Source organism: Cyprinodon variegatus, unplaced genomic scaffold, assembly GCF_000732505.1.
Source record: "Cyprinodon variegatus isolate N-32 unplaced genomic scaffold, C_variegatus-1.0 Scaffold505, whole genome shotgun sequence".
NCBI lineage: Eukaryota > Metazoa > Chordata > Actinopteri > Cyprinodontiformes > Cyprinodontidae > Cyprinodon > Cyprinodon variegatus.
The window spans coordinates 502749-511910 of NW_015150958.1; the positions used below are offsets into that span (position 1 = coordinate 502749).

The 9162-nt window shown below is 36.8% G+C and overlaps 1 protein-coding gene across 2 annotated transcripts in view; it reads right to left on the bottom strand.

Annotated features, from left to right (window-relative positions):
• The window catches only part of LOC107094762 (protein bassoon-like), a 103028-nt gene that overhangs the window by 22823 nt on the left and 71043 nt on the right, over positions 1–9162 (bottom strand). The gene's annotated exons all lie outside the window — the stretch shown is intronic.

The window sequence follows — 9162 nt, forward strand, 5'->3', positions numbered from 1 at the left end:
ACAGGTTCCATCTGCTGCCATCAAGTAAGTAGTGACTGAATTTTTTATCAAGTCTTTAAAAATAGCTGGGGTTTAATCAGATTGGATGTGAACAGATACATTCCCAAGTATTGCCACAGATTTAAGACCGAACTTTGACTTAGCCTTTCTAACAAATTAAAATGCTTTTATCTTAATCAGGGCTGGAGAAAAACAACTGCAGTAGTTTTAAAATCATGGGATCACCATGTGGGTTACAGTAAATCCACATTTGCATAGCTTTAATTGTTTTCCATTGTTATGGGCAGTGGTTTTAATTTTTCCTTATTGGATTTGGTAAGCTTTATTGTTATGGATATAAAAACGAGTCGTAACACAAAAAGGATTAGAAGTCTTTTTAGTTTTACATTTACTACTACATAGTCAGAACCACATTAACACAAACTTTGCTTTTGAAATAAAACTGATATATTAAGAAAAGGCCAGCTCACTTAAAATTATGTGCTAATGATCTAGCTCTAAAAACTATAAAATTATTATTTTAAGACATACTGTAAAACATTATCACAGTAATCTGTTATTCCCAAGGAACAAACTGGCAAAACAGTACTAACATCCAAAGCTACAAACTGAATCAAGTTGTCTGTTTTTGGAGGTGAATTTCTGTTCATTCCAGAGATTACATATCATTTTCAAAGGATGACAATTCTTACAGCAATTTCTATTTTACACATTAACCATAAATAAAAGAATTACTAAGTATCCTGAGCTACAATTATTCCTATCAATATTTGAGAGAATTAATACCCAAAGTCCCGAAATTATTTGTGATGCGGGCTTCAAGGGCAGTACAAGCCAGTTTAACTAACTGAATGCAGTACTGGCATGGAGAGAGTAAATGCATGGTACTTGAAATACATGTGTCTACCAAATGTGGCAATAAAGCCATCCCTTGCAATTTTAAAGTTAACAGTACTAATGTGATTCAGTGCTCCTCTAGTTTAGGGGTTTCTTGATTGATATCTGCACTTATATGTCACAGATGTTAATAGAAACTGGTGGTACAAGAGCACAGAAGTGTTAGGGTGGTAAATGAATGCAAATGTTGTTGCTCTGCAGTACCAAGGACTCAGAAGGACCTATTCTCAACAACTAAGTACTTGCGAGCCTGTCCAAACAAGGCCTTTCATCTCTTGAAGAAGACTTAATCTTTTGACAACATTAAGAACTCTCAACAGGGTACACAGAGAAAGTACACAGTGTGAATACAGATGATCATGCCTGTAGTAGGCTGTAACAATCACAACACCTTTGAAAGAGCTTTCAGCAAACTCCCTTGCTTCTTAAAGCAGGGATCTGTCCTTCACACTCATACTCAGCAAGTCTCAAGTTAGACCATGGTTATAGATTCTGACACTGCTAAAACTACAGAACAAAACCCATCAGTGGCAGGATTTTAGCATAAGCAGATTCAATATCAGGTCAACAACAGATCGATAAAATCTCTAGCTGTAAAAACAGTTCTATTGCATGCAATGGTGCCATGTTAGTAGCACAGCCCTCTGTTAATGATAATCGTCTGTGTCTCAGGCCTGATAATGGAGTGTCAGTGTGTCACAGACTCGTTCTACATAACAAATAATCCTCATAAAATTCTCCACTGCTGATTACCATCTTGTCAGTAACTCATGTATTTTATTGCTATCACATTCTAGAGGCATGAATACAGACGATTTTACAACAGGCCTTCTCTGTAGCAAAAGAGCATTTTTATTGCAGTGCAAGGATCCAAGGTGCCAAAGAAAGCAGCAAATACAACTAAAACTAATACTATATTCATTCAACAAGAGAGAGAGATAGCTTTTAAAAATGATACCCTATCATAGAGCAGAGAATTAAGGTGGGACAATATTCAGAAAGGACCATCCCAATATCACCAATATCACAGCAGGAATCTCAGTGTATAGGTTTGGCCTTTAGATTGAGTTTGCAGTAATAGCAAGCCAACTGTCTTTATTCACCAAATCCTAAGTCTGATCAAACACTGATCAGAGGAAGTTTCCACCCTTTCTCTGCACTCTCCTTAAGGAATGGTAGATTAAATCATGAGAGTACCCATCAACCAAGTCGTATTACCCTCACCAGCCACTTTATTAGGTACACCTGTCCAACTGCTCGTTAACACTTAATTTCTAAGCAGCCAATCACATGGCGGCAACTCAGTGCATTTAGGCATGTAGACATGGTCAAGACAAACTCCTGCAATTCAAACCGAGCATCAGTATGGGGAAGAAAGGTGATTTGAGTGACTTTGAACGTGGCATGATTGTTGGTGCCAGAAGGGCTGGTCTGAGTATTTCAGAAACTGCTGATCTACTGGGATTTTCACGCACAACCATCTCTAGGGTTTACAGAGAATGGTCCGAAAAAGAAAAATCATCCAGTGAGCGGCAGTTCTGTGGGCGGAAATGCCTTGTTGATGCCAGAGGTCAGAGGAGAACGGCCAGACTGGTTCAAGCTGATAGAAGGGCAACAGTGACTCAAATAACCACCCGTTACAACCAAGGTGGGCAGAAGAGCATCTCTGAACGCACAGTCTGTCGAACTTTGAGGCAGATGGGCTACAGCAGCAGAAGACCACACCGGGTGCCACTCCTTTCAGCTAAGAACAGGAAACTGAGGCTACAATTTGCACAAGCTCATCGAAATTGGACAATAGAAGATTGAAAAAACTTTGTCTGGTCTTATGAGTCTCGATTTCTGCTGCGACATTCGGATGGTAGGGTCAAAATTTGGCGTCTACAACATGAAAGCATGGATCCATCCTGCCTTGTATCAACGGTTCAGGCTGGTGGTGGTGGTGTCATGGTGTGGGGAATATTTTCTTGGCACCCTTTGGGCCCCTTGGTACCAATTGAGCATCGTTGCAACGCCACAGCCTACCTGAATATTGTTGCTGACCATGTCCATCCCTTTATGACCACAATGTACCCAACTTCTGATGGCTACTTTCAGCAGGATAATGCGCCATGTCATAAAGCTGGAATCATCTCAGACTGGTTTCTTGAACATGACAATGAGTTCACTGTACTCAAATGGCCTCCACAGTCACCAGATCTCAATCCAATAGAGCATCTTTGGGATGTGGTGGAACGGGAGATTCGCATCATGGATGTGCAGCCGACAAATCTGCGGCAACTGTGTGATGCCATCATGTCAATATGGACCAAATTCCCTGAGGAATGCTTCCAGCACTTTGTTGAATCTATGCCACGAAGAATTGAGGCAGTTCTGAAGGCAAAAGGGGGTCCAACCCGTTACTAGCATGGGGTACCTAATAAAGTGGCCGGTGAGTGTACATGTGAGGGGTGGCAGATAAATCTAAAGGGATTGGAAGGAAGGATGGGAAGGGTAGAGGAAACTCTAAACATCTCTGTTTGGCAAAAAAACCCCAAAAATACCCAAAAGAACACCATACCCACACTGATGCATGGTGGCTGCATTATGTTACTGGAAAAAATTTCTTCAAATGAAACCTATCTTTATTTTCACCTGTTCTAAATATTTTGAATATGTTATGACTACCTGTCATTTTGACCTAAACTCTATTTGCAATATTCAGTAACAAAGTAAATCCAAGTGAAATAAACTTCGTCATTTACAAGAAAGTCCCACCTTTTGAATGGCCTAGCTAAAGTCTGAAACTAAATTGTGGACAGTATCTTTGTAGTAATAGAAATAAAGCTGATAGAAATGTTGTCCACTTGCTCTTGGCTGAAGTTCTTGAAATCTATGTGAAGATATGGGATGCTTATAGATTCCAATCAAAGAAGACTGAATGTTGAAATTTGAATTAAAAATTCAACAGAGTTTTATCTTAAGGGAATGCAGATTAAATTGGGTCATTGCATTTATTTTAACATATATTCCCCCTCAAAGATTTGTCATTAATTTAATTTGCACAGTGAATCACATCTCTTGAGATCCAGTTTAAAGATAATGCAATTCCCATAGTAAACAGGACAGTTATCTTTCAAAAGAATAGCACAAAATAAAAGACGTATAAATTAGAAAGCATTTATTTAGATTAATCTGTTGTCATTCATCTTTTAAATAATCAAAGACCAATCAGAGGAATCAATACCTTCTTAAAACCATGGGCAAGCTTTCTACTTACACCAGAATTTAGTGAAGAATTTATCATACATGAGAGATGGATGTACTGTAGTGTACTGGAGGGGTTAGAGTCTTAAAGGTTTCAATGGCTTCTATTTTATGTAACATTATATTTTAGTTCAGTTTCTGCTGCAGATGTTGTTTTTGTGATACTTTTGCTGAAAATGACTGAAAAAGCAGCTTGAAATAAGAAAACAACAAAAAAGAGACAATAAAATACCATAAATAGAAATATAGGTCAATGCCACTCAAAAGGATCAAGAGATAATGTTCATTTCTTTGCAACTTACAGATATTATTACTATGCAGTATGCTGTTACAATGCACACAGTTAGAACCTTGGCATAATATTAAAAAAATTGCTGATATTAAATACTCTATCAAAGCCAGCTGAATTAAAACTTGTGCCACATTTTTAGTATTGGGTGAAATAGTAAGACTCTTCTGTACCTGTTAGAAGACATTAGAGACCATAAGAAAATGATCACACAAACTCAGCCCCAAATAGAATTTAATAGAATATCATAACCACTCTGCAGAGTCACTGACACAGCAAATATAGCACCTCATGAAAACTCAATTAGGGCTCTTATGCAATGTGATTGATGAATTATGCAGCACCTCCTTAAGTAATGATGTCATTTGAACCTTGCATATCGTGAAAAGAACCATTTTAGCTTTGATGGTGTAGCACAATAGAGTATAAGCCAAGCCGACATATTTTTATATGAAAACAGAGATTAAAACTAAAAGTGTAGAAAATGCTTTGTAAAGCTGAAACGGACAGTGAAGCACTGCTTTAGTTATAATTTCATTTTCTTAGTTTGACAAGTAAATTGCTCCCAGTGCAGCAACCTTTCAAAACAAATCATAAACACTGCAGTGAAGACAATGCTCCTATATTGGAAACTTGATCTATTTTTACTGATGATATTTCTTAGTACATTATAAAATCTTAGTGTTCAAATCCATCAGAAATCTGCTGTCTCAAGTGAGACCATGAGGCGTGGATGCTTCTGCTGGTTTGCCAAACGGACAGCTTTGCTTTGTTTTCATATCTCTCAAGTGCTCTACTGAGAAGCTATATATAAACAGGTGCAGCTCTCTCAGATGCAGCCATCTGTTCTGGTTCTTTCATGACCAGCAACTGTGTTTGTGGACTCTCTGGGACCAACAGACATTTACCAAAGCTGCACGAGATTTGCCACGTATCATAAGTTTGTGCACACATGCAAGCATGTATTATACAGCAGTTTAAGAATCTACAGAAAATACTCATTAAATTCTAAATTATTGAGTCTGTACCTAATAAGAATACCAATATTAGATAATAATAATAATAATAAACACTTCTATTTATTGATTTCCTGTAGAGCAGTTTTGTTTTTCTTGCATATTGGCCAATGCCAAACCCTCCTATTTGCTCCTGATCAGCTTACCATGACTGTGTGGGTGAAAGGAATAAAAACCAAGGCCAAAATAAAGCTGCAAGTAGCAAATTATTCATGTAGAGGGCTTTAGCTTGTACACCAGCAAGTTATGTGGGAACTGCTACCCACCTCTACCCACACAGTGGAGAGAAAATCATGCTCTGTTGCTTTTGAGATGGTCTTTCAGTGTGTTGTGAAAACATAGAAAAGCGGTTCAATCTCTGGTTTTTCCGTTGGCCCAAATTAAGCTGTAGCCATAATTTTCAGAAAAAAAAATTATCCAATGCCCTTAAGATCATTGAATGAATTTTTAAAACTGTATGTCTTATGTACTTAGAGCTCCAAAGAACCTAATATAAGTCTGTGCTGTGGTGATTTGTTGGACTGACAGAAAAAAGTCCCTAAAAATGTCTTTGGTGTGAAGTGAGGATATGCATTTTAAGAAAAAAAGAATACTATTAGAAAGTGTTTTAGAATGGAAAAGAGAAATCCTTGCATTGTCAGGAGCAGCAGCCAAAGTGACAGGATTTTAAGTAAAAGAATAGATTTTAGAAATCAACAAAAACAGAATAAAATACTGTGCTGTAAGGGCAAAACGTGTTAACACAAATACTGTGTAGTTATTAAAACAACTACTAAATTTACAACTGGGGACGGTTGATTTAAAAGGACTGTTCTACAATTAAGAATAGTTAAAACAGCCAAAGCAAAGCAGGGGAGTTGATTTTACCCCTCCCTATCTTCAGAGATGGGAAGTAACGAAGTACAAATACTTCGTTACTGTACTCAGGTAGATTTTTCTGATATTTTTACTTTACTTTACTACTTATTTTTATGGCGACTTTTTACTTCTACTCCTTACATTTTTACACAAATATCTGTACTTTCTACTCCTTACATTTTAAAATATTAGCTCGTTACTTTAGTTTTGAATCATTTCAATGGAGTTACCGTTATTATTTTTCACGTTATCAATACCAAATTCAATCTAATTGGATGGGAATCTATGTTGCATTTGACGCACCACTACAAGATGAATCGACAGATTCGGCGGTATTCATTCGCAGCAAATCATTGCAGCTTGGTGGCGGTGGCGTTAGCATAGTAGCATGGACGACGAGATGATTGAAAATGAACACAACGGAGATCTAGTCCTATTAGCAGACATCCATTTAAAATGTAGGCAACGGCATGAAAAAAGTGGTTTCTACTTTAACTTTTATACTTTAAGTACATTTACAAGCCTGTACTTTGTTACTTTTACTTGAGTAAAGAAGTTTAATCAGTACTTCCACTTTTACCAGAGTATTTTTTAACACAAGTATCTGTACTTTTACTCAAGTACGGAAAGTGAGTACTTTTGCCATCTCTGCCTATCTTATACAAACATACTAGTACAGCTGCATGTCTTACTTCTAATTAATGATGAAATACAAGTGGCTCCTTAGAAAATAATGGACTGCAAATTAAAGCGTGTTTTAGTAATAGCTTAAAAATTTTGAGGAAATGCTATTTTTTAAGTAAAATTATCATTCTAAAAATCTACTGAAGAAAACAATATGCCTATTTTTGCTTCTAGGTAGAAGGATTTTCCCCTTCCGCCCTTTTTTTTCAATTAAGATACTTATCTTCTAATAAATTGCTTGCATTATTTTCCTCTTAACCTTTTATCTCTAAACCAAAAATGGCACCAAAAAAAACTGAAGTAAGACTACTTCATACCTAACGTGTCATAAGCCAGACTCATAAGTATAGTTCAATTTTAATTCTAAACAGTATCCATCTGGAAAGGCTCCTGTGGAAAGTGTTTCTAAAAAGGAGGGACATTCAGTACAATTCTAAGAGGTGACTGGGGATTCAACAAGTAGCAGCTACCTCCCATGTCTAACTTTTAGTCAATCACAGCAGCAGTAGTAGCTGTGAGGTATCACATTCTTTATTTTGTTTCACAACTAGCAGAGCTGACTGACAAGTCAAACTCTTGCAAAATCTAAGTGTTTCTACTGCATTTTGCACCATATATATCTATTTATTTTTTTCACTGCTCTGAAACTTCCACATCCAATAACTTTTGCACCATGTCTCCATTACAATTTTTACATTTTTATCACTGCATTCACTGTTGAAAAGCTGCATGTGTGTACATTTCCTGTTGTATACACTGTGTATACAAAATGACAATAACGTTTTTCTAAGTCTAGGTGAAATCTGGTCGGGAGGAACTCTGTCCCATCCAAAAGGTCACAAATTATGTCCTTTTGCTCATTTTCAAACAAAGGGTATTCCAGCTAAAATAGACTGAATATCTGACTCTACTGGTACAGCCTCCTCGCACCCATGCTTCAGCCTGGTACTTTTGGTTGACATCATAAATGTCACTACATTTCTTTGCTTTGTGACATATCTGTACTTGAGGCTAATGCATTTATTGGTGGCTGGCAATATTTTTTTTGGAAATTTGCTAATTTACAAATCTCGTGACAATTCATCTTGCTTGCAAGGTAGCTTCATAGTCTGTGGAATAGTTTATAACTGGGTAAGGTCATTGATAGGTGTTCTTAGGTCTTCTTCTCGTTAAGTTTGCTGAACTTATTTTTAAAATGAATACTGTAAAAAGACAAAGACTGGTGGCCTGTCAAGGATGTACCCTGCCTCTCGCCCATAAACTGACTGAGATAGGCACTGGCCCAACCGTCACTCTGACGGAATAAACAAGGGAAGATGGATGGATGGAGAGAACCAACGCATGCTCAGGTAAAACTTGCAAACTCCATGTAGAAAGACCACAGGCCGGGGATCGTAGCTAGAACCTGCTTGTTGTAAGGCAGCAGTGCTACCCACTGTTCCACTAAGCAGCCCTTAGTTTAATTTCCCTTATATTTAATTCCCCTTTGGGGCAATAAATTATTTTTGAACTCTTTGTGTTCATTTGTGAAAACATTTCATAATAGATATTTATGAAAAACTTAGACACCATTCACACACTCACAACTAAAGGCAATCTAGAGACCAATGAATCTAACGGTCATGTTTTGTAACAGTTGAAGGAAGCCAGAGTAGAAGATGCAAACTCCTTGCAAATGACCCTAGGTTGGGAATCAAACCCAGGACCTTGAAGCTGCAAAGCAATGGTGCTACAAACTGCACTACTGTTTAGCTTATAACAATAAAAACAGATAAAAAAAAAAAAAAAACAGACATTTCACAGACAATATAATCACATCTGGAAAAATCAACCATCTTGTAGCAGCAGCAGTACATTCTAATATTTAAAATAATAATAATACATTATAATTGCTTTATCTTTTGGTCTTTTCAATAAAGGTTTACATATGAGATTGATAAGTAAACCCCCATTTGGTCACTTGTGTTCATTTAAACATATCAGTAAAAGAGGAATGCAGTGGAGTTTAGGTAATCAAAATTATTTAGTGCTAATTTTATTTCTTAATTTGATCAACAATCAACAGTTTTAATTTTATTTTTCAATGATCTATTATTATGTAATTTTATTTGTGTTTCCTAGCAATATGTAGACTTAGACAACTTTTATTGTCATTTAGTATACACAGAGGGC